This window comes from Ochotona princeps, chromosome 2 (genome assembly GCF_030435755.1).
Source record: "Ochotona princeps isolate mOchPri1 chromosome 2, mOchPri1.hap1, whole genome shotgun sequence".
Taxonomy (NCBI): domain Eukaryota; kingdom Metazoa; phylum Chordata; class Mammalia; order Lagomorpha; family Ochotonidae; genus Ochotona; species Ochotona princeps.
In genome coordinates, this window is record NC_080833.1 from 21,983,252 (window position 1) to 22,009,025 (window position 25,774).

The following is a 25,774-nucleotide window of genomic DNA, read 5'->3' on the forward strand; positions in this document are numbered from 1 at the left end:
TACTCATTCTGTCCTGCGGTGGGCTGGTCCAGATTCTTGTCTCCAGTGCAACAAGGAACTCTGAGGTGAGACGTAGCTAAAGACCAGCTGAGAAGCATGATGTCAAGCCCCTTTCTTAAGGAGTGCAAATAGGGCCGAGGGAGAGCTGCACCCAACAGGGGGAGAGTCCAGCTTCTACATGATCTGGAGGCCGAAGGGCAGTGTCCTGGGTGACATCTATTGAATATCCATAAGGGGTGTGCCTGGGTACCATCCATTTCTTTGCCCTTTGTTGGAAATCTCAGAAGTGTCACAGCAGGTGCAGAATGGGAGTGGCAGTGGCAGCGGCAGTAATTTCATCCACATGACCTTATAGTTAATGAACAGTCATTGCCGTGCCGTAACCAGGGCACTTGTTGGTTCTGTAGGCCAGCACTCATTCTGAGGAGCAGTGTCGTAGAAGCGGTGGTTTTCCACTACATGGAACTGGGGGGATGGGTCTGCATGAAGCAGGCAAGGCTGCTTTTGCCCTTAGCGCCTCATCACGTCCACATCACATCATGTCCGCATCTCCTTCCCCGTGACCCACCTCGCCTTGCCTCCACTCTCAGCCCAGGATCCCTTGCCTGGTGGGTGGACCCCAACCTTCCTTATAGATGTATCAGTCCTCCTGCCTGCATGTGGCTGGGGAGGGGGTGGCTATAGTTTTCCACTCATCTTCATCATTTGCATGAAAGTACTAAGAGGCACCCCTGAGAAGCCCCCAGGTCTCAGACACAGTCTTTCAGCTCCATTGCGTGGCACCCACCCACTTTCCCCATGGCACTGGGGTCAGTATCTCCAGATGTTGCATTAGCTTTTGTCCTGCCTGTTGGCTCAGTGGCCAGAACTCTAAATGGCCAATGATTGTCTTCTGTTTCAATCCTTGACATATCTCCTGGGAGTTAAGCCAGAGCAGAACAGAAAGTTGTCCCAAAGTCTTGGTGTGCAAACACTGTGAGTGGTAATGAGGTAAGTCATGGGAGGAGCCACACCGACTCCTTTTTTGGTTCCCTGAACCCAGGTATCCGGCGGCTGGGGAGACAGCAGCATATTCAGGGGTCTCTGACTCGAATCCTGTTCTGCACCTGTAACAGGGAACCCAGCTCTTCAGGGGCTTGTCTCCACTATGCTCCAAGCTGAGTGTCCAGGGAACGGTCCCACTTCTGGCTGGGCAGGCAGCCTGGTGAACCCCAAGGTCATGGGCAGATGGCTGCACTGCCTTTTCTGTGCCAAGTGTTCCTCTATCAGAGATAATGCTGGTGCTTGCCGGAGTGCATTGTGGGAGCTCATGGACAATGCTGCTAGAACGGGCTTTATGGGCAGAGAAGCAAACCAGCATCTTGAGTGCACATCCCTTTTGGGAGAGAGGACCTCCCCCCTCCCTTCTTGACCAGGAAGCCATGGGTGGGAGATGCTGGCAGGCCCCTCTGCCATCCCAGGACCCTGTAGCTGGTGCCTGCTGTTGCAAATCAGGTGCTCCCCAGGAGAATGCACAGGGAAGCCTTGACAGCAGTAGCCATGGGTACAAGCCTGTACACAACCTCCGTCCCTACCTCCCTGGCCACTTGAGTAAGCATGGGGGTAACTGTATGCAACATGTCACTTTGCCCACCAGAGCAATAGGTCTTGTCTGTCTGTGTGGTGCCTTTCAGTAAACACATACCTGGGATACCTACAGCTTCAGGTGGGTGCCCACTTGGAGGCCCAGCCACACCAAACCATGGCTGCCCATGAACAACTGCTACGAACCCAGACAGACCCTCCCTTCTGGATTTCTCTCTCTCTAGACACAGGTGACAATCATTTGCGCTGTCTGGAATCCCTGGAGATTGCCCCTTCAACACAGTCCTTCAGGTCACCCCACTGGGGCCCTCATGGGGAAGTTCTCTGCATAGGGTACAGATGAATAAACTAAGCTAGGCTCTAGATCTATATTCTTCAGTCAGCCTGCCGCAAGGGGGCACCAGGAGCCATGTGCAGTAGCTGGGAGAGAAAGCAAGGCAGCAGGTATTGGTGTTCAAATAGACCGAGCCACCTGCCCATGTCTCCTGCTTGTCCCTCCCAGATGTGCCAGGCTCATCTCTTGCACAGCGCTGCTGTCTGATGGGCCCTGCACACCCCACCTTTGACCTAAACACCAAATTCATGGAAGAAAGCTTAGGCCGGATGTCCCCCTGATGGCCCAGGGCTGGACCTCCAGTCTTTACCAAGACCCAGGAGCCAGTCAGGAGCCAGGAGCACAGCTGCCTGCAGAAAGGGATGTGGACCCCAAAACCCCAGCTCTCTGCACTGGGCCTCTCCTACTTGTGCTGGCCAGAGGCTCCGTCCAGCTGCCTGCCTGCCACAGACACAGTGCAAATTTCACTCTTGCTGCTTCTAAACTTGACTTAAAGCCTTCCCTTGAGCTGCTTTCTGAACAGGTAGGTGACTTCGGAGCTAGGACTGTGCTGGACCTGACTCATCCAGGGACCCAGGGTAGGGTGGGGAACAGGTTGTTATTAGCACCGCCTTTCCTTTTCTCTCTCTAAAACACTCCAGCTTCGCTGAGGAACTGCGTGGTCACTTCTGATGACGAGGTTCAGCCAGCTCATGGTGTAAAATCTTAACCCAGGGCGGCTCAGAGCCAGTGTCCAGCACGTGAGAGCTGCCACCATCATTGTCATCAACATCCCCGGTGCTCATTCGGAGCACACACTGTTGCCCAGGCACTTCCTGTTCTGAGGCCTCAAAAAACGTCACTAAGTGATGACTGGGTTGAGAGCTCTGCTACAGGGGTGCCCCCTCCCCACTGGGGGCTGCTCAGGACCCACTGAACACCCTGAGCCCCCACTGGGGAAGAGGTGTCAGATGCCGAGTCCGCCCACCCCCTCCCCCTGGCCTCATCCCCTGCGCAGGTGGCCCTGATTGGAGGTATGGCTCCAGCACACAGACTGTCACATCAGGAATCTGGGGAAAGTCTAATTAATTATGATAATTGACACCACCGCAGATGTCTGCTGTGTGACACCTGCTCTGGGGACAAAAGGTTCCGGTAATTCTGTTTGAACAGCACTTCCCAAGCAATGTGTTTTGCATTTGCACCACCACAAAAAAAAAAAAAGAACGGTATATTTTCCAGACACAGCCTGGGTTGGGCTGGCTGGGAGCTCAGCCGTACTTGCGCCCCCTCCTGGATGGTTCCTGACGGTGCAGAGCTGGGAGCCATGGTGTGTCCCTGGGTAGATTTGAGGACAGTGACTGTGAGGCTCCGGTTCAACCTGGAGAAGGTGAGCAGGCCCTGATCTAAACCACACCCACCCCTGAGGAAAGGCAAGTTATCAACAACTGAATACCTCTCAGATCAGCAACCTGAAGTTCTGGGAAGGGTAGTGATAAACCCAGGACACTCCCACCTCACCTTCACTGTTACTTATGGTGTCATCCATGGTGGGTTCAGTGTCATCTGACCCCAACACCATCCATCCCCCACTCTACCCCCATTTGCTGAGTCCCTAAGAGACACCTCAGGGTTCCCAAAATGTAGTCAGCAAGTGCCTGCTCAGGAATGGGGAGGGGCTTGTGAAGTACAGATTTCCAGGAACCTTCCCAGACCAGAACAGGGCCTCTGCAGGGGACAGGGGATCTGTGTTTAGCCACTCCCCAGGAGGTCTGACCTGGCCCATGCTAGTCAGTGCCAGTACTGGGCTCCCCTGCCCCTCTATGCCATGCCCAGCCTGGCCTCTACCCAGCTCTGTGCCAGGTCCAGCCATGTCTTGGCCCTGAACCTACACTGGAGTAATTAGAAGGCCCCGGGGGCAGGACTGGTACAGTCCCTGCCAGCTCCCACCCATTGCTTGCTGCCTTTCCCCCGGACCCTACCCGGGGTCCCCCAGGATTCAGTCAGCTCCACCTCTGGTGGGGCTACTGAATGTCTCCAACCTGCTGCTGCACAGCAGGAGGAAATGCAGCTGAGGACACAGGCCTCATGCCCACTGTCCCCCTGCCCGCCCCAGGCCTGCGTCCAGCACAGGACAGGGCTCCCAGCAGGAGCCAGCCCTCAGCCTCCGGTGTTGTCACTGGGCCTCACTCAGCTCCCAGTCCCGTCTAGGGGTCAGTGAGAGGCAGGAAATTCGCAGGCATTTGTTGCTTGTAACTTTGCATTACAGGAGATTTGAGATCGATGGAAAGTTCCAGAAGCCTGCCTGAGTTCAAGGTCCCCGGATGACAGTGGTACTCACTGGCAGTCGGCTTTGAGCCAAGCACACACACTTCATCTGTGCCACCCTACGTAACCCCCACAGCAGCCACATGGGTCCTGTTTATCTCCATGCGTTTGGCTCTTGGCTCCAAGCACCCACCTGCCTTTTGCTGTGCTGGGCATCACAGTAGCCCCAGGGCTCCTCGGCAGTGGTTAGGGATGGGGCTGCAGCAAGCAGACCTGGAAGGAGGAACCATGTCCATTGGCCAGACGTATATACACCTGAAACGTGTCCCAGGTCAGACAGCTCAGGGGATGGTGACCGGGGACGGAGCCACTGAGCCAGCCCCGCGTGCCCTGTTTGGAACCCGTTCCTTGTTCTGAACATCCTGTTGGGCCTTCACTTTGCCCTGTGGCCTTTGGACCAAAGCAGTGGAATTCTGACCTGGGAAGTGACAAGGGCTTGGAGCCCGGAGCCCTGGGGCACAATCTGCATGTGAGGACAAGGTGACCGCAGGAAAAGTGACAGGCAGGAAAAGAAGCGAACAGGCAGCAGCCATTTCCCTTCCCCCCCCCCTCCCACTTCCCATTAACCTCCCTGCCTGGAGCCCAGACCTGCACAGCAAGAAAGGACGAGGGGTGGGGAGGCGGGCAGCATCAGGGGGGCTCCCAGCATGGGGCCTGCAGGGTACACACAGAGCTGTGTCAGCCTTGCCCACCTGCCCTCCCACCAGCTACTCCAGCCAGGGGCTATACAGCCAGGAGCAGTGAGCTGAGGGCCAGCTGCCAGCCCTGCCAGTCACAGCAATTGTTGGGGTTTGTGTTACTGTAGAATTTCTTTTATTCAAGAAGCAGAGAGACAGAGATAGAGTGCTCATGTGCTGGTTCATGTCCCGAAATGCCTGCAAAGACAAAGGCTATGCCAGGACAGGGGCTAGGAAGTCAGCCTCTGTGAGTGGCTGGGCCACTGAGCCATCACCTACTGCCTCCCAGGCTGTGAAGCCCTGGTGATCAGAGCAGGGATTCCAACCCCTCTGATACAGGATGTGCGCATTCTAACCAGAGGCTTAATTGCTAGTCAGACACCGGTCTTTGCTGGAGAATTTCCATCACTTCACCTGCTGAAGTGAAGACCACCCATTCTCCCCCACCGCTGTGCTGCGGATCCTGTCTTGTTGGCAGCTCCAGGGCGCTTTGGCACGTGCCCTCAAGCTGCCCATTGTCTATGAACCCGGTGCCCCAGTGCCCTCTGCTGGACAGGACTCCGGCTCTGTCCATATCCCACAGGGTAGGGTAGGTAGACAGTATAGCCTGGGCACCTGCCACATGCCTGTGCTGCCCCTTGTGGTCGGCCACAGAGCAGGAAGTTCCAGCAGGGCCCAGTGTGGGAGGTAGCAGCTCACCGCTGATGACTTGGAGGAAGCAGAAATGATGAGTAACATAGCAGGTCCTGCCCTCCACATGGCAAGGACAAGAAGTGGAAGAGAAAGGCTCAGGGGATGGCTGTGCCCATGGTCCGTTGTGACCATGGCCACTGACAGCCTAATTGGCAGCGAAGGACGGGGCTGGGGTGTACTCTTAGGCCAGTGGTGACAGAGGTGGGTCACTCCCCTCTCAGCCCTGGTTGGCGGGCCCTGTGACAGCGGTTGGACACTCTGCACTCACGAGCCACGCTTGGCCTACAGACCAGTCCAGCTGGATGTGCCAAGGAGGTGATGAGCCTGGCAGCCTTGCTTAGCCTAGCACAGATGAGGAACTGGGACCCAGCTCTCCGCCATGCCCTCCAAGGTGAGGCTGTCTGAAGGGATCCCTGGGGGGTGATTGCTGCTCTGCTGGCATCTCTCTGTGTTTCTGCACTTGCAGCCAAGGGTGCCAGACAAACTGTGCACATCTGGACCACCAAACTGTAAGAAAACAGTTGTTCTTTGGGGCTCAGGGAAGTGTGTCTTGGTCTCATCCCCCAGGCATGCTGGTCTGGCAGAAGTGTGGAGAGTCACTGGTATAACCCACAGTGCCCTCCTGGGTTCCACCAGAAGGGGAAGGGAGCACCCGCCCTCTCTGGTTTTCATCTTGTGCTGTTTCCCATCGGGTTGGAGAGAACTGTGTACGTGACCACTCCAGCACTCTACCTCAGCCAGCAAGCAGCTTCTCATCCATAGCCTACACTCTGGAAGCACAGCTGGTGTAGTGGGAGCCAGCAGCACCTGCAGGATCCCTGTCTGCCTTAGGAATGACCGTGAGCATGACCCTGGAGTCTCGCCCACACAAGGGACTGGCACTGTGAGACACCTCAGCACCAACAGCATACACACAGCACCCGTGATCTCTCCCTTCGCTGCCAGGGCAGACATCACTAATCAATCACAGCAGTCCCTGTTCCTGGACCTAACCTCAGCCCCAAACTCCCTTTCAAGGCAACACACCAAGAAGACAGCGTTGGGCCGTAAGCTAGCCTTGAACTGGCCCATCACGTTGTCAGGATGGATGTTATCCAGGAGAAGAGACCAGCAGGTGCGGATGAGGGTATGAGAACTTACAATGCCTGGGATGTAGACGAGGGCAGACGCTGGGACAGAAGGGACAGCTAGAGATGGAACTGCATTTGATGCAGCTATATCACACCAGAGGTGTGTGCTCAAAAGCCATGAACTCCCTTCATCAATGAGATGCCTGCTTCACCACGTTTATAGTAACCCTACCCACCATAATCAAAACATGGAATCAGTCAAGGTGTGTACTAGCAGATGATTGAATTTAAAATGTGATATAGATGAGATAATACATATGGAGATTACTCAGTAATAACAAATGAAGTTCTGTCATTTATAGCGAAATGGTTGTACCTAGAAGGCACGACATTGAATAAAATCAGCCAGACACAGGAAGATAATATTACATGTTCTCCCTTGTATGTGAAGCTCAAATCTAAAAAGACAGAACTGCCTGTGTGTATCAGTTGTACTGCCAACACAGTGCTTTGTCAAACTTTGCTTCGTATCTTTGCAAACCCATTGATGGTTATCATATACTACTACAGCATTAATGATGTTATGCTGGTTTTAAAATTTACATGAAGCAAGTTGAACATTTTTTCTTGGTTATATTTTATAGCCCTTGCCTGTTTTCCTGCTGGATAATGAACTTTCTGCTTTTTACTTGTTGAAGCCATCCTTTAATAGAGTCATGAGGTCTTTGATTATAATTTAACTTAAAAATATGATCTCAGAAACTGTATTAAAAAGAAGGTGGGACCTAACACAGTAGTCTAGTGGCTAAGGTCCTCCTCACCTTACACACACTGGGATCCCATAGGGGTGCAGGTTCATGTCCCAGCAGCCCTGCTTCCCAACTAGCTCTCTGCTTGCAAACTGGGAAAGCAGTCAAGGACAGCCCAAAGCCTTGGGACCCTTACCCACATGGGAGACCTGAAGAAGCCCCTGGATCCTGGCTTCAAATCGGCTCAGCTCTGGCCGTTGCAGCCACTTGGGTAGTGAACCAGCGGATGGAAGATCTTTCTTTCTATCTCTCCTCCTCTCTGTAAATCTGATCTTCCTTTTCAATAAAAAATAATCTTAAAAGAAGAGGAAGAGGAAGGAGAAGGAGAGGAAGAGGATGGTGAAGGAGAGGAAGAAGAAGGGAAAGGAGAAGGGGAAGAGACCGGGCTGGTCCTGCCTGCCTGTGTGCATGTGCCAATCCCCAACCACCTTGCTGTGCAGCAGCTCCAATTACTTGCGCTTCCCTGGGGATGCACCCGCACATTTCCAGTGGAGTTTCCAAACCCTGCAAATCCATGCTGTTGGCAATGGTTTGTATTTTAAAAACAAGTCTGAGGCATAGAGATTCCACTCTGTGGACGACGCATTTAGCAGGGTTTATCACACTGATTTTGCAGTTCCTGGGGAGATTAAACTCCCGGTGCAGCTCCAGATGGGAAACAAGAAACCAATATTGGAGCTGCTGGGAGGGGGACAGTGAAGAGCAGGTGCTGTGGGTGAAACCACAGGGTCCTTTCCTGCCCCCTCCAACCCAGGAACCCAGGTGCATGGATTTTCTAAGCCTCCCATTTCACCCGAATAAGATGGCAGCAGCCACGCTGGCACAGAGCCAGGCTCTGAGTTCATTACTTCGACTTGGGGGAGGGGACACTCCACTGTTGGCACAGCTCTGTCTCCTCTTGTTACCAAAAGTCTGGTCCTTGCAAAGGATGCAGAATCTGAACAGCAAAAACAAGGTTGGAGGATAAAAGAAAGGAGCAGTTTATTCCATCAGTAGAATTAGGAAGTAGCGGACTGATGTCTTAATAGTCACCATCCTCCCAGGCAAAGGAGGCTCAGGGTGTCTAAGGAGTACAGAAGGGGGAGTGGGCTTGGGAGACCATGGCTCACGGCACATCAGCAATTAGACATGGAGATCGGGAGTAAGTACCAAACATGGAAACTGACTGTGGCTTTGATAGCAGGCTGTCTTGTATACACCGCAAATGGCAGTGCAGTTTCATGAGAGGCACACTGCAGGGGGACTGATGGCTTGATCTGCACACAGGTGGAACACAACAGCACGTTCTGCATGAGATGTCACTCAGCTGGCACCTGAAAGAGACGCAGAACCTTGTGAAGAGATGCCAGCATCACATGAACCACACGGAGGCCCCCTCACCCTACAGTCTGTGATCACTAATTATACAGGGCTCTCAGCCACCTGCACCCCTCACGCTGTCTAGTGCCCTTCTCCCCTTATGCTGTCCAGTCCCCTGCTCCCCTTACACCTGTCCAGTCCCCTGTATCTCTTACACCTGTCCAGTCCCTGCACCCCTTACACTGTCCAGTCCCCTGCTCCCCTTACACCTGTCCAATGCCCTGCTCCCCTTACACTTATCCAGTCCCTGCATTCCTTACACCTGTCCAGTCCCTGCACCCCTTACACTGTCCAGTCCCCTGCACCCCTTACACTGTCCAGTCATCTGCTCCCCTTAGGCCCTGGAGCCTGGCTGCCCACAAAGCCCATCTGCTCTGTTCTTTTGCTGATGTGTCACCCTGAACATGGAGGCTGGAGTTTGGGGACTCAGTGCACCCCTGAAGCTTGGATCCCCACCTAGTCCAAGAGCCTAAGGTGGCCCACTTGCCTGCAGGGAACATTCCTTCTGCATCCTTCAGATCCTGGATTCTCTGGGTTAGCTCAGATTGAGGGCAGAAATGCTTTTATCACAACTCCTAAAGTCCCAGCATTATTGTCATGAGGGCTGTGTGCTGGGGACACCCACGACAAGGGCAGCTGACATCAGGTGTCCGTTCCTAGAATGTTCTCTCCACAAAGGCAAGCCTTACCATGTGTCTTCTCCACTGTAACCGGAGCCCCCAGTGCCAGGATAACAGCAAGCACTCAGCCCTGGTTACTGGTGAACTGGTTAATTCTCCTGTCAAGGCAGGGGTCAGATCAAGGGTCTGAGAACAAAGGTCTGAGAGTGTGAATGGGGACAAATCACAAGGAGGGAGAGGGGAGAGCTGGGTGTGCCCCAGGAGGTGAGCTTCTGGGCAGACTCCTACATGAGAGGCAGAGACAAACAGGTCAAGGCAGGGGTGAAAGTGCCATTTGGGAACTGACTGGGGAAGAAGATCCACATGAATGAGTTGTGGAGATCCTTTCAAGCCAGGTCAAAGTGTGGCATGACAGCCTGAGGACTCTCAGGCTCGGCTTCCCCTCAGCATTCATGAAACAACCCCAGTACCTCACCTTCTTCACCCTGTTCAAACCCAGCAGGAGGCCTGGGAGGTGGGGTCAACATCCTCTCCAGCAGCAGCAGACATGGAAACTGAGGCAGAGAGTGGTGAAGTTATTGAAGGCTCCCAGCAAGTCAATGGTAAAACTGAGTTCTTGCCTTAAAGCCAGACATGCAGGGGCGGAGACCTAGCTGCTGGCCGCCAGACTGATCTACTGCGGGACTGTTTCAGAAAGAGCCACCAGGGCAGGGGGTGTGATGGCAGGCGAGGAGAGCTGACCTGATCCCAGCAAGCCAGTGATGGCCATTCAGAGAAGAATAATAAGAAGGTGACACTCCAAGTGCAGAGCCACTGTGGCAGCCTCCGCCACAGGGGAGCTAAGGAGATCCCCAACTCCCCTGTGAGTCAGAACTCATCTGGAGCTTTGCCTGGGGGGGGGGGGGAAGGCGGAGGGAGGGGTAAGACTCTCCTTCTCTGCTTAGAAATGCCAGGTGATACCAGCAAGGGGATCCCAACATGTTCCTCCACTGAGCAACCCAACCTGGGGAACTTCCATGTGTTCCCTCTGGTTCCCCCAGAAGAGACCAGTGGGAAACTAGAGGAACATCAGACAAACCAAGAAGATCCAGGAAACATTGCAAACACTCTGACAACTAGATGTCCCCTGAGGCTGCCACCCAAGGAAAGTAGGCCAAGACTCATGCATTTACCATAACAAGTGACTGGCAAAATTAAGTATTGCCATAGGGCCTGGGCCTTCCTAACATAGCAGCAAGATGACCAAATGACAACCAAAAAATCACCTGCCGTACCTCCAACTAAGACACTCATGATTAAAATGTGCAAAGACAACCAACTGGTGCCAGACCCCAAGGTCAGTCAGATCCTGGAATCATTGGACAAGGTTTTTTGAGGCAGTTGAGACAAAAGGATCATCTCCTGCAACATGGCAATACGTTGAAAATCTCAGCAAAGAAATAAAAGTTACTAAAAAAGAGATCGGAAGGAACTTAAGGAACTGAACGGTGCAATCACAGAAATGTTGCAAACTTGCTGGATGGTGAAAATGACAGAATAGAATCATGAAGTTAAGGATAAAATGGTAGAATTCAGCATCTCCAATCAGGAGAGAGAATATGAAACAAAGAAACTCTGTAAGACAATAGGAAGAGCTCTGGGCATGAAGGAGGAGGAAGACACAGTCTCCTTCCTAGCAGCACCTGGGTAAACTGATGAGGAAGTATCCGAAACAGGTGGAGAAAACCCATGGTCTCGTTAGCCACTCATCTCGCCCTGCACCCTGGACTTGCTGGATGCCTTCCACATATCCCAGACTTCTCCACATGCTGGAACCAGATGTGGCAGAGGTGGACAGGGCCCATGCCCCGTGCCATCACCACCTCTGCTGAGGCTTAGAAGAATGGGGCATTACGTCCACTGGTGGAATGCCCCAGACCAGAAGTGACTCTTCCTACTTCTGCTCACAGTCCACTGGCTAGAACCAGTCACATGATCATGGCATCCCTGCGACAGATGCTGGGAAGTATAGGGATGGTTGGTATCCACTGTCTGGACTCCTGTTCCATTGAGCCACGTTAAGTTGTGGTTCTGAATCAGTTACCAGTGCAGTGGGTTTGGTTTTCCTATCACAAGCTGCCTTCTTCTTTCTTAAAGAATTCCATCATTTTCAGATGTCCATTGAGTCAAGGATCCACTGCGGTTACCACCTCAATCAGCCATATGACCGGGGAAGGTCCTACACAGTCATCACATCCAAGATTACCCCAGAAAGGGTTTCCTGAGAAGACTTCCCCTAGGCAAGGCCCAACTTCCCCTCTGGTGGAAAAGAAAACTTGAACACTACCTTTTGCCCAACACAACAGGAAGGGCAAAGTGAAGCAAGATCAGGGTGAGATCTGGAATCTCCTGGGGGACGCTCATTAGTGGGAAGGAAGTGGGTGTTCGCTTGGAGGGAGTTGCTGGGTGACAATGATGGAGTGGCCAGGCTGGGAGCCAGCATTCAAGGTGACAGCCAGCAAACCGGGAGGCATGGCCAATTCATCACATCTCCCCTGAGGTGTGTTCATGTCACTGCGTGAATGAAGACAGTTTCCCAAGAAACTGCAGCCACCAGGAAGCCAAGGGCACAGGGTTTGCAGCCCAGGAGGGATGCCAGGACAGGAGCCGGCCCCGTCTCCTGGTGTCAGTAATGGCCCTTGCTCCTATGTCACTCTCATTTCTGTTACTTAACAACTGCTGAAAGTAGGGCTGAGAATAACAGGTGCAGAGTGCCCCTCCAAGAACAGTTTGAAGTTCTGAGCCTCTCTGGTTGTGAAGGAGATCCCTGGCAGAGATTCTCTGTGATGCAGTCAAGTGGCTTCTGCTCACTGGGTCTTGGTCTCCTCATCTTGAGGATGGACAGATGCATCCACTTCAGGTGACATTAGTCAAGGAAAAACATGGCAGCTGCTCAACACCAGGGCACAGAGGACAGTCTCAGGTCAGCTCGAGGGCCACCTCACCAGATCATGGCATAGTGGGACCCACAGTCATTTTGAGCATCATCTCCCTCCCAGCCACAGGTGACTGCACCAGCCACAGTCACTTGGCCCATCTCCATGATAATCAGCACACTGGAATTGGACCTCTGGGTTACCTGGATGTAAGGGGAGACACAGATCTACATAGATAGCCAAGACTGGGATCAGTGAATGAGACCCTCCAGCGCCACCTGCTTCACAGCCCTCACTGTTCAAGGCTCCTAGCATCTTCCTGTCCTGGATTTGGTGAAGTTGTGCAAGGGTGGAGGAGCCTGGATGACCCTCAGTCTGTAAGGTAGCTTGAGCTGGGAATTCCAGGGGGAAACTTCATTGATTATAGGTTGCATTATTCAAGGCCTGCTCCGTTGGCTGCCTCTTCCTGGGAGCCTGCCTGACCTTCTTCTGCTTGTTAGACTTCTCCAGCCCTTAAACCTTTCCTACAGTTCTCCTCTCAAGCAAGTTGATCTACTCTATATTTCACCATTCTAAGTAAATGGGTGAAGAACACTGCTTGCTTATTTCTGAATCCAACCCCAGCTCTTGGGTGCCCGCATCCATCACAGAGCTCATTCTTGTTGAGCAACAACCCTGTGCATTCACATGCATTTCTCACCTTCATTAACTCATCGACTCCTCCTGGGAGCCCTGCAGTCAGAACACACACGCTGGAGTCAGACGTCTTCGGTTCAAATCTCAGCTCAGCCATGAAGAAACTTGAGGTCATGAAGAACCCTCTCTGTGCCTGTATTTCCCCATCTAGACAGCGGTAGCTGCTACAGCCCTGCACCTGGCATGTGGTGGCAACCTACACATGCCACCTTTCCTGTCCCCCTTCCACAGTAACAGCCTCCACCTTCACCCTCTGCTCGGCCCATTGGATCCCAGCACATGGATCCTATCCCCGGGTTTTAGGAGTGGGTTCATGACTCTGGACTGGTGAGAGTGATTTTCATCCTGGACTTTGCTGGAATTATTGGGCCAATGGATTTTTTTTTTTTTTTAGGAGTTGTTGGCAGTGCCTCCAGGAAATGGGAGCTTACCTTACATCAAGCCCCCAGGGAACGCAGAATGCACAGCTGGGTGTAACAGATGCTGACAACCTCACCTGACCCCTGGATCCTGAATGTCTCAGGAGAATTCAAGCATCCTCACTGTGGGATGTCCTCATGGTTCCACACTGCATAAAGGCACCTGCTGAAATCCCTCGTGGGATTCAAGCATAGACCCGCTGTCTCCAGGGAAAAGCTTGAGTTGCTGGAAGAGAGGCACCATGCCAGGCTCCTACTGCATGAGAGCCAGGTTGAAATGGTGGAACATCTGTCTCTCCAGACCGAACCTGAGAAAGAGCACATGGCCATGCAGACCTGGGAGAGAGGTTAACATGGCTTAGTGGGGAGAAGACACGTGTCAGACCAGGCGGGCAACTTAGTGAAGAACCGAGAATGCTGAGCGCGCCGGGGGTGGAAACACCCCCACATAGCAGGGGTGTGGCTCCGCAAAGGGCAGAGCACAGTCTGTCCTCACTCAGGGGCTCAGGGGCTCAGAAAGTGGTGGCGCCCGACTCTTCTCACTCCCCTCCTCTCTAGTCTTCCAGACAAAGGGCTTGCTGTTTGTGACAGAGGAGATTCTTCCCAAGGGTTTGTGGCCCAGTGTTAGCAGGCTGGGTTACCAGCGGGCACCGGGCACAGAAGATTCTCCTGGGGAGCCTTCCTTGGAGGGAGGTAGCAACACCTATAAAGCTACTGGGATGTAGGCAGGACTCTGCAGGGTATAATACGGGGCTACCTTAAGGCTGCTGTGCTCCCATGTGCAGACACCTCGTTTTCCTTACGTCCCTCACATACACATGGGCTAATTTTCACCTTCCTACCCGGCCATTGCAGTTTATCCTGCTACCACAGTGCCATCCACTGTCTGGTGTTTTTAAGTCTGCAAGGGCCTGGGAAATCATGTCCTAACTCCAAGTGGAAAAGTAGTTTTAGGGAGAGCTTGTTGCTCCTTGGCAGTCTGATCTTGGAACAACCCCTGGGGAACAGCTTCCATGTGATGCTCCCTGGTCACTTCACACCAAAACCCTCAGCTGGGGGAGGTAGGGGCAGCACGGAAACCAGGTCTTCTAGCCACAGCCATCTGTTCTCCCCACCACACCAAGCCCTCAGCAACTCCTGGTTTCCCCAAAAGTACTCAGAGAGTGCATGTGCACTCAGAGAGACAGCCTCTCCCTCTGCCCTACACCTGGCTGGGTCCCATGAAGGAGGTCAGCGTGTAGCCAGCATGGGCTGGAGGTGCACACTCTCCCACACATGGAAGATCCTGACACCTCCTGCATAACAGGGGCCTCTCCAGCAGCTGGGAGGGTAGGAGCTCCAGCCTGCTGACACCCTGGCAGGTGCTCACGTACCCAAATGTGAACGAGCTACCAGTGTGCGGCAGACCACCATCCCACCCCTGCGCATGGCAGTCCCACAAGCTGTGTGCCATGATCCCATAGTACCCATGGGGAAACTGAGGCTCAGAGAAGGTAAGCAGCTCAGCAAGCTGGATCCTGAAAGCTGAGCCCATTGCCCAACAGTTGGCGTGTGTGATGGTTCTGTCATGGGATTAGGAACCTTGTGTGAGCTCCTACTGTGTTCCTACTGTGCTCTCTCTGGTTTAGTGAAATCAGAGGAAACAAAGCTCTCCCCATGGGACACGCTCACAGTAGGCCCGGCCTGCCCCAGAACCTGGGCAAAGAGTCGTGAGCAGAGAGCAGCAGAGGGTGCTTCCCACTGGGGGAAGTTCCTCCCTCTGGGACCTCGGACTCCTTATTTACACTGCGTGTTGACATGGAGTGGGTAAGCCAGGCTGAGACCCATTGCATGTTGGTGGAAGCATAACGGGGTCTCCCTGAGTCCCCTCTGCAGCCCTGGGAGGGGGTACACTGTATCCCTGCTTTGCTGATGGGGCCCAAGCTCAGCAGGACAGAGCCCCCAGAGTGGGGCACATGGCTGGGCTGGCAGAGGCCTGCCCTTCACCCTGGTTGGGAGGTGCCACACCTCCTGGGTTGGTGCTCAGGATCACCTCCTATCTCAAAGCAGAAGAGCCCATGTTGGGTGTGAGACTTGAGTGGAGAGTCTTGCCAGAAGAAGCAGACAGTCAGGGTGGGTCCTGAAAGAGGAGGGAGAAAAGAGGGCTGCAGGAGGGGGTGGGTACAGGACACATAGGCATGTGGGGACACATGGTCAGGGCATCCCAATAAACAGCCTTATGTGGCAGGGCCAGGGCCAGGTCAGGTTCAGGGGCAGCTGGAGAGCAGGTGCTGCAGGGCTGAGAAGGCCCTTCTGAGTGTGAGCAGGGAAAGTGGGCTGAGCTCTCTGTACCATAGCCCTGGCCCTAGGGACATGTGACCCTGTCTGGGGCTCTGACATTGCCAGCGGAGATGGGGCCTCCATCCAGGTATCTGACAACATCTGGGGCTCTGGGCAAAGCTAATTGGGCTCCTTCTGCCCCAGCCTCTGCTGGCACCACCTGCCTCAGAGTGATCAGGCATCTCTGATATTGGATTTGCCTCCAAACTGTGAATGTCATTGAACAGGCAAGGCAGTGTTTTCAGAGGCCCAGAGGACATTAGAGTGGAGGGGTGGCATGAGAGGTGTCCACTCCCCCAGTCACACTATACACTGCACACCTGCTGTGCGCTAGGCTCAGAGCCAGGCCCGCTCCTCGCTTCACAGGCACCTGTGGTTTCCCAGCACTTAGTGCTTGGCGGTCTCCTTGATCTCTGTGACCCCACTAGGTACTGACCACTGAGCTTGTTTTAACAGTGAGGAATCAGATTCGGCAGGCCCGGGGGCCTCCCTGGAGGAGAAAGAGCAGGAGTGAGGCTGGCAAGCAGACAGGGAGGACCAGAGGAATGTGATTGGTGAAGAACTCAGCACCAAAGGCCACTGCAAGCCACCCCTCACCCCCATTCTCCTTGCCCAGCTCCGACTGCAGGGTAGGTGGTTGTCCAAGCACCAGCAGAGGCGAGGCTGTGGACAAACACGGAGGAAAGAGGGGCAAAGAGGGAGAGCCAAGGCTGTGGGAGGAGCTGGAGAATAATCAAGACGAAAAAAGGCCACAGCTTGAGATTTGAACAGCGAATTTTCCCTTCCCACATACACAGGCTCCTATGGGGCTCCTTCTGACCCCAGCAGATGCTGAGTCAAAGGGGCTCTGGGCCAGGGAGAGGCTGGGGAGTCCCAGGCTGGGAGCCTGAGGAGGGAGAGGAGGATCTGCAGCAGGAGGGGGCTGTGGCCATGGGTGTGCCAGGCGTGCGTGAGTATACGTGTAACTGGGGTGGAAACATGGGGGATGTGTGTGAGTGTGTGTGTGTGTGTGTGTGTGTGTGTGTGTGTGTGTGTGTGTGTGTAGAGAGAGCCTTGATCCTTCCCGGCTCATCCTCCTCCCAACCCCCTTCCGACCCCTTCTTCCCTCCTTCCTCTATGATCAGCGATCAGAGGGGTGGCCATCCATGAGCTGAGCCTTCCTCAGGAGGCTCCTGGGGACTGAACTGGCCCGTTGGCTGCCCATCTTCTTTCCTTCTGCGAGGCCCGGGGCAGCCCTCGTTTGGGGAGGAGGTGATGCCACCCTCACAGGTAAGGTGGGAAGGTGAGAGTGCAGGGGTGTCACCAAGGACAGGGGGGAGCAGGTACAAGAGATGAGGCAAGGGGGGAGTGGCAGGGCACAGAGGGAAAAGTGGGGGGAGCAAAAGTGAAGGAGTTCACACTGAAACAAGGAATAAACCCAGACAGAAAAAAGAGCCTTAAAGAGAAATGACGCCTGAGGCACACCGGTCATTCAGTAGCATGTTGTTTAGCTCCATGGCATTGTAAATTTTTAAATTTTATTCTTGGTTGGGTTTTTTTGTTTGTTTTGTTTTATTTTGTTTTGTTTTGTTTTGTTTCAGAAAGTCAGGCATACAGAGAGGAGGAGAGACAGAGAAGATCTTCCATCCTTTGATTCACTCCCCAAGCAGCCACAACAGCTGGATCTGAACCAATCTGAAGCCAGGAGCCCAGAGCCTCTTCTGGGTCTGCCACACGAGTGCAGGGTCCCAAGGCTTTGGGTCATCCTCGACCAGGCCACAGGCAGGTTGCTGGATGGGGAGTGAGGCTGCTGGAACAGAGCTGGCACCCATATGGGATTCTGGCATGTTCAAGGCAAGGACTTTAGCTACTAGGCTACTGGGCCAGGCCCTGTTTTTGTTTTATGGCTTTTCACTTAAGGGGATGTATCCAGATGTGTGATAGAGATTATCATAACCAGATGTGAAAATACAATGCAGTGTGCATCTCTGCTTCCAAATCAAAGACAGGCTCCCAATGAAACTGTTCAATGTATCTTGACAATAGGCTGCTAGACTATCTACCAGTCTATGTACCCATGCCCGCAATGTCAGGATACACTTAAACAACAGAATGACAGACTTAATGACTGCTTAGGAAGGACTATACTATTGTAATAATAAAGGGGAAATCAGCGGGGTGGGCGGGTATTTGGGAAGAGGGTAAGGGAAATCTCAGAGCCATGGAACTGTATCATAAAATAAAAAATGAAAAGAAATGAAGGCTGAATAATAATACTTACGAGAAAAGAGTGATGCAGCGGAGGAGATGGTGGTCTCCAGAGCGTTAAGGCTCCTGGCAAGTTAAAGCTGGCCAAAGGGCAAGGGGCACCAGCAGTGGGAGGTGGTGCGGTCAGCTGGGGCTGAAGATGGCGACCCTGGGGCCCTCGCAAGGTGGACGGGCATGATTACAAGGCTCCAAGGACAAATTCTAAAAACACGTTCTATCACCTAAGAGGAAATGTGGACCCCGTGACCCAGCTGCTCCTCCGCCAGTTAGATTTCGTAGCAAAAATTCATATGATCGAGACACGTAATCCCAGAGGAACGGTGGATGATGCAGGCACGATTGAAGAGCCTTTTACAATGGAACGCGAAGCTTCTGGGAAGCCTATTTGAAGCAAAGACACCATGAACACATACAAGGATTTAACCCGTACGTTGACTTAAATAGCCCTGTTAGCAAAACAGTGAAATTCCTGCAGTATTGAAGCTGCCCTCTGGGAGCTCTGACAATGGCCAAAGAAAATCTCAAGGTTGCTCAGCTTCCAGAGAGACAAACACACAACAGTTCGTATTTGTGGGTCTCAAGTTGATCTTCCAAACCAACCTTCCACTCACGTGCATGTCTGGGTTAACTATCACCACAGAGGAAGTGAAGAATTTCAGCGAGGTACGTGACCTGCTGGGGCCTCCATGGTGTTTCCAGGAAGCAGAAGAACAAGAGCATAGCTTTTTCCTTTCTCATAAGACATTGTCATTTATCGTGAAAGCTCGTTGCTCCGCACAGGATTCAATCCAAGGAGACACAAGCAGAATAACAGGCGTCTATAGAAGTGCATGCTTGTGAGGAGTAAAAATCCTCAGGGAGGAAAAGCAGAAATGGCAAGCTTTATCCATCTCGCTTAGCGAAAGAGCGCCAGTTGAAACTGCTTAAAGTAGCAGGTGCAGTGAATGTGGCCACCAATTGTGTTCATGCTTGAAGTGGAGAGGAGGTGGCTGACTACCAGGAGGATAAAGTATCTTGTTTTGATACCTGTATTTGTAATAACAATTGGTGGGGAGGGGTTGATGAATTTCTGTTACAAGTTCTTCCTGGTGCTATACGTGACAGACACGGTAAATATTTGTTTACCATCTGTATTCAACAAAACATGTAAGTTGAAGTGAAGTCAACACAGAAGAAAATAACAGGTGCAGGGATATACAGTTCTGAGATTTCGGTCTTAAAATGTAAATCAAATGTGTGGTGTGGCCACAGGCAGGGATGGAGGCTCCAGAAACAGACACACCTGTGTGGTTACACGTGCGGTGAAGGGCTTCTATGGCAGGATGGAAGAGCGAGATGGAAACAGAGGCATGGAGCAGGTGCGCCATGCACTCCCCACCCCCGCTCTCGGGCAGCACCTGAGAGGAGTAGACACATGGAGATACAGCATGGAGTGTGGGGAACCCAGCGGGAAAGGGTAGGACAGGGAAAAGATGTGGGGCACTGTGCACTTGGAGAGGGTGGGGAAAGGCGGTGGGAGAGTTACAGATGACAGCAGCATGGTACCCAAGCTACACACACTGTAGTTCTCATCCTCCTTGCCCTCCCCTCTGCCCTCCATGTTCCACCACCAACTGCCTTAGCTCACAGCATCTAAATCACAAGCCCCCACAGAGCATTCTCTGGAGTTCAGTCAGGGAGACCTGTTCTGCAGGCCATCCGCTGCCATGAGAACTCGGTGTACCTTGAGCAGGGCTGTCCCCTGTCATCTGGGCTTTAAGCCACAGGCATCAGCAGAAGGAGAAAGCCCTGCCCAGCAGATCTAGAGCCACTGCATTCTCTCCCTGCAGATTCCTGGACACAATGAGCATCCCCTTGGCAAGTACCTACCAGAGTCGGAAACATAGCCCTTGCCCCAGGGGAGGCAGACTGTCCTGGGACCAAGAGCCCCTGAATCACTGTGTGTCTATGAATCTACTATCCTCTGTGGGCCTTGATGTCTGCTTCTGTGAAATGGGGATGTTGTGTTCCTGCAGCTGGGTGAGCAGATCCGGTGGGGAGAGTTAGCAACTCCTCTTTGGGGAGTGAAAAGAGAAGCAAGTGCCTAACCCGGAGGGCCCCAAAACAGCATTCGACCCCAGGAGGCCTGTCTGCCTGGTCCAACCAAGGTCAAACCCAGCTCTTGCTGCTGCTGTTGTGCTGGAGAGCAAGACTGGAAAGACAATACTAATTCAATTTGCCAGAACAAGTAGAGATAAGGCAGTGAGGGCGGGTGATGAAGTGCTCAGAGCACGTAATTCACTTGTTGGAGCTGCCTTGGAGCTGAGGGGGCAAACTCAACTCTGTCTATTATCTTCCTCAGTGGCTCAGAAACAGTGGCTCCCAGGCTGGTAGAGCAGGATTTGCAAAAGGGTACAGGAGACTAAGGGAAGAAAGGCACAGGTTCAAGGCCACTGAGATGGGGGGAGTACTCAGGGAACGTGGTCACCTACAGATCATTCCAGCAAACAGTCCCTGAGCTTGGAGCCCAGAAAAAGTGGGGTGCTATTGGGTTGATCTCTCAGTACAGAGGCTGCCAGCCGAGCTGGGTCAGGCACACCCCTGCTGTGTGCACAGCATCTTCACATTACTTGTACGCATGATTTGAGGAGTCGGGGGACATCAGGGCATCCCTGGGACTGTGAGTAGAGCTGCTTGCTGCTCTGCGGAACTCTGGGTACACAGTGAACCTGTGGATCCACTGCTTGCAGGGAGTTTCGGCCTTTTCTACACACGTATGACTTTCACTTTTGAGTAGGGACAGTGACAGCCCCCACTTTACAGAGTTCCAGGGGGCACTGAGAGGAGAGAGTCTAAAAAAGCCTGGCTGCTGGAGGGACTCTGTGCTCTCAGGTCATGATCCGCCTCATGGTCACAGTGACCACATGGCTCATCCCTGGTTGGGGGGGTTGGGGGGTGGGTGGTGCTGTGAAACGAGGGCCCCTGGGCTGCTTCATGCCCTGCGTGGAGAGACGTGTTTATGGCCACAGGGGAAGCCATTCTGTCACATCCCTGGTTCTGTCCCACCTCCCTCTGTGGTGCAGACAATGAGGTCTTGGTGCATGGCTAGGAATGGCTCCCTGGGGTCCAGGCCTTTGGCTGTCCTGGAAAGCCAGGGCCCACGTGGTTGTATGGGAAGGTGATCTACAGTGGCAGAAAGGGAAGCATTAGCAAGATCTGGGAGAGACAGGAGCCTCAGCAAAGGGAAGCAGAGGGTAGAAGAGAAAGTGAGGAATTTTGCCCCTGGGACAAGCACTTTCAAGCTAACTGGTGCAGGAACACACCTGCTAGGGACCCCGGGGTTCCAGTCTGTTGGAAGGCAGGTGCTTTGCCCAGCTGATGCGGAAGAAGGTGCAGATCCCCCCAGCTGGGCTCTCGCCTCCCCCCACCCCCGCCGCCACCACCTGTGTCCTCAATGGAAGCTTCCCCATCACACTTGCCACCAACCTTGCAGCTGAGGTCTCTAGGGGTGGGTGAGAGTTGGCATGGGGACTCCTGGGTTCTAGGACAGAGTGGAGAGGGCAGATCAGAGTCACACTGAATGACAGGAGGAGGGTCCTACAGCTGGGAAGGCTCCAAACCAAGGGCTAAATTGTGACCATGAGCTGGATTGCAGGTCGCAGACTCTGAAACCGAAGTAGGGGAAGGCTCAGGAGGAAGTTTGTAAAGGCAGCGGGGGGGCATGGTGCTGCCCTTGGGATGGAAGACTGCTGGATATAGTTGATCCCTGTGACCTCACAGGCAGAGATTCAGAGACACCAGGAACTCACATGGAGCCCTGTCCGGATTCACCCAGTAGTCAGCCAATAAGCAGGACTTAACCTCAGCTGGGCTCTCGCCTCCCCCCGCCCCCGCCGCCACCACCTGTGTCCCCAATGGGAGCTTCCCCATCACACTTGCCACCAACCTTGCAGCTGAGGTCCAACACTAACAGGGCTGTGTGGATGCTGTAGCCCAGGCAGCTGTCTCCAGGGTCACCTGTTACAGCTCAAGCTGCCTGGAAAAGTGTCTGGCCCCTGTCCTGTCAACCTGGCATCAGGGACTCTGTGTGAGGCTGGACAGATGCTGTGTGACAGTACCCAGGAATGAGACTGGGCAGCAGTGACTGGTGAAGGACAAGGCCTGAGCAGGTAGAAGTGAAGCTGCAGAGCAGGCACGGGGGCCCAGGAGGTCACCTCCCTGCTCTGCAGCTGGAGAGGGGAGTGAGAATGCGCCCTCCTGATGTTGAAGCGGGGACTGATAGAGCCTGGAATATAGAACAAATCAGCCAGAGCCTATCAATGAGACCCCCTCCTGGGCCACCCTGACAAGCAGGAGCATGCGCCCCTGTCCTGCACTGGTTTCTGTTCTGGCTGTAGAAATCTGGGCATCAGTTTCTCTTATCTACAACATGGGGTAATAACTTAGCCCTCACTCCAAGTCCTCGCTTGTCAGAGTGCCCAGCCCTGAGTCAGACACAACAGGTGTAAGGAGTCAAGGGCAGTGTGTGGTACCTGAGCTGTGGCTCTGCAGACGCCCTGCAGACACACAGGAGGGTTGCTGTAACCTCGACAGCTGTCATCCATGCCAGTATTCCTTCCAGAACCCCACAGTGGTAGGGGGGAAGGGTCCATGACTACCCCTCCTCCTGTCCCCACCATCTCATGCCACTTTTAGGTATTGGCAGAGCAGGCCTGGCTAGAGTTCGATCCACAGAGACAGGTCGTTCACGCACATGAAAATGGCCTTGAGAATCCAAGGAAAATATCACTTTGTTTCTTCCTGGCTAACCACCGGACACTCACGTGCTGCCCTCGTTCCTTTGACTCTTCTGGAGCAAATGAGCAGCGAGAGGCTCAGGGCCCAACGGTTTGGCAGCATGCAACAGCTCCTTGTAAGACACATTATGTTAACAGCACAATGTCCTCACCTCACTGATAACCTTTCGCTTTCTTTTAAATGAGAGTATCTCTTGTGGAAGATCTGTTAAGGGAGGGGCATCTGGAAAAGCCATGCACTCCTGAAAAGATACAGCTCTTTAAAAAGAACTCATTTGCTGACTGAAATCTCACGAGCGAGTGTGCATGTGTAAACCGCAGGGTCATTACCGCTGATGAAATTGCTTGGCTGTGAACAGAATCACAGATCTGCCAGAAGTCCTGCGCCTGCTCTCCTGCCTCTGTTCCAGGTTGGGCTTCTCCACGAGGCAGCACGGGGCTGCCTGGGGCTGTCAGCCCTGCCTCTGCCCTCACACGTCTGCAGGTGGGAAGCTAAGAGAACCCGGCTGTCCTTTATTTTCTTCTTTATGATTTAGTCATTCATTTGAAAGGCAGACTGACAGAGAGAGTGAGTGAGAGAGAGAGAGAGAGAGAGAGGATTCAGGGACCCAAAAACTTGGACCATCTTCTACTATTTTCCTGAATACATTAGAAGGGAGCTGGATCAGAAGTGGGGCAGCTGGGATTTGAAGAGTTCTGGCTTAACATCTCCATTCTTGATGCTGCTCCCAAACTCCTCATCTGAGCACAGACCCGTTGTCCAGCTCTGTCCTTGATAGGACAACCAACCCTCTCCTGATGCCTGTCACCAAGGGTACCTCTGTATCAGGATGCTTTCCACACTGAATCAGGGAAGTCCCAGGCAGCTAGGAGGACCCTGTCGCCTGTCCCACTGTGCCCTGCCCTGAGATAGCCGTGGGGCTCAGTGCTGACTTTTGCAGAGGAGCATGACCTTTTGAGGACTGTCGCGCTGTCTTGCTTGCTCCTTACACCCAGTGTCAGCTCAGACAAGTGAGGGCACCACCTTGGGTTGCACAGGGGGCACAGGTACCCCATCCTCTGACCAGGCCGGCTCTCAGAGACCAATAGAATACCAGGAATATGTGTCAAGTGCAGGTGCACAGGCTGGGGCAGGCAGAGCTGGGTCAGCAGGGGCGGGGGTCTCAGCCACCTGCTGTCTCTCCACCAACCTCTCTAGCGCCCAGCAGGGGCCTGGGTGCAGAATGGGCTTCCTTTGCCATGTGTGCATGGGTGATGGGGCAGGCAGAGAGGCCCCCCCTCGCTGCTTAGCCCATGTGGGTCCCCTCCACCCTCACTGTTTTCTGCAATCCTATGAGATTTGTTGGGCTCCCAGCTAAGCTTCATTTCAAAATTCATAGAATCACAGCATCTGGGCCAGAGGGAACTTTATCTGGGCCTTGGTTATCATGCAGGATCACAGCCAGCCTCCTTGGGCCCCTGAGAGACTGTTATCTCCGTCCACTTAGCACCTTCCCTCCCCTGCCCTCCAAGGAGAATCTTATCTTGCTTCCAAAAAAAGTGGGAGATGCAGAATCAGGAGCTGGAGAGTGGAGGGACCCCCAGGAGGAAAGGCCACTCCACCTGCAGCTAAGAAATATGAGGCAGGGAGGGGCAGAGAAGAGAGGAGGCAGAGGACGGCTGAGGGCAGGCAGGCCGGGGACAGTAGAGACAGCCAGGACAGCAGAGAGGTCAGACTCCTTCCTGAGAGCCAGCAGCTATCTGGTCAGTGGAGTCGCCACCTCCATCCCACAGGTGCACAAACAGACCCAGAGAGGTCAAGAGACAGATCCCAGGGCACACAGTGTGGAGCTGGGCACACCCCAGTCTGCCTGGCTGTACCCCACCCCCATTCCCCCATCCTGGACAGGCGCCAGGGGGAATGTGCAGCTAGAGGTGGATCAGGCCACAGGAAGAGATAAGCACTGGGGGTAAGCACCACGGCCCCTGGGAATGGGGAGGACAGACAGGTGGTGTGAGTGGGGGCTGCACGGGAAGGACCAGGCGGGCTGTGAAGTGAGGGGCAGGGTCAGGGGGGCTTGGCCAGGAAGCCAGGTGAGGACTTAGCACAGCTCCCTCCACCACAGGTGTCCAGCACGGAATGCATATGCATGAGAAGATTGTGACCAGGTCTGAATGAGCCTCCCCACCCTGAGCTCTGAACCCTGAACCCCAGTCTCTTCCCCTCTCAGCTCTCAGCACTGACTCCTATCCAGTCCAGCCCCCGACCCCTCTTAGCTCTGTAGCTGCCTTTCCAGCATCGTGGCCCTGATCCCTCCACAGTGAGGCCTTGGGCTCACCCAGAGCTGTCAACTAGGGACTACAGGGACTAGGACCCGGAGAACTTCACATATTTGTGGAAAGCTGGCTCCACCCCAGTTCTTGGAGGGCGGTGGGGTTGGACAGCACTGTGGGAGGCCAGGAAGTGGGGTGAAATGAGGACCCCCCTCCCAGACCACACTGTAGATGCTGAGATGGCTGAGGGAGGAGGTGGTGGTGCCACCCAAATCTCCAAGGGTCCTGCAGCTCCTGCTCCATGGGTCCCTACGGGACAGAGCTTGACATTCAGTCAGTCTCAGTGCAGACTTATTGAATGAATGGATGTCATGCATTTACTAAGCACCTACTGTATACCAGTTCCTCTCCCAGGCTGGAATGCAGCACTTAGCGGGACAGAGCCCTTACCCTGGGGAGGGGCCAGCAGGCTGTGCAGCAGAGCAGGGCAGCCAGTCCAGCATGAAGGAGCCAGAGGGACTCCCTGCAGGAAGTGCTGTTCTGCTGGAGTCAGGAGGAGTGGGGAAGGCAAGCCACAGGAGAGGAAGGGGCCTCAAGCAGGGCCACTAGCCCAGAGGGACAACAGGTGCCACAGTCAAAGGAAGTGACAGCCCACCAGCAATGGCATCCATGAAGAATCCAGATTGGGGCAGCCAAA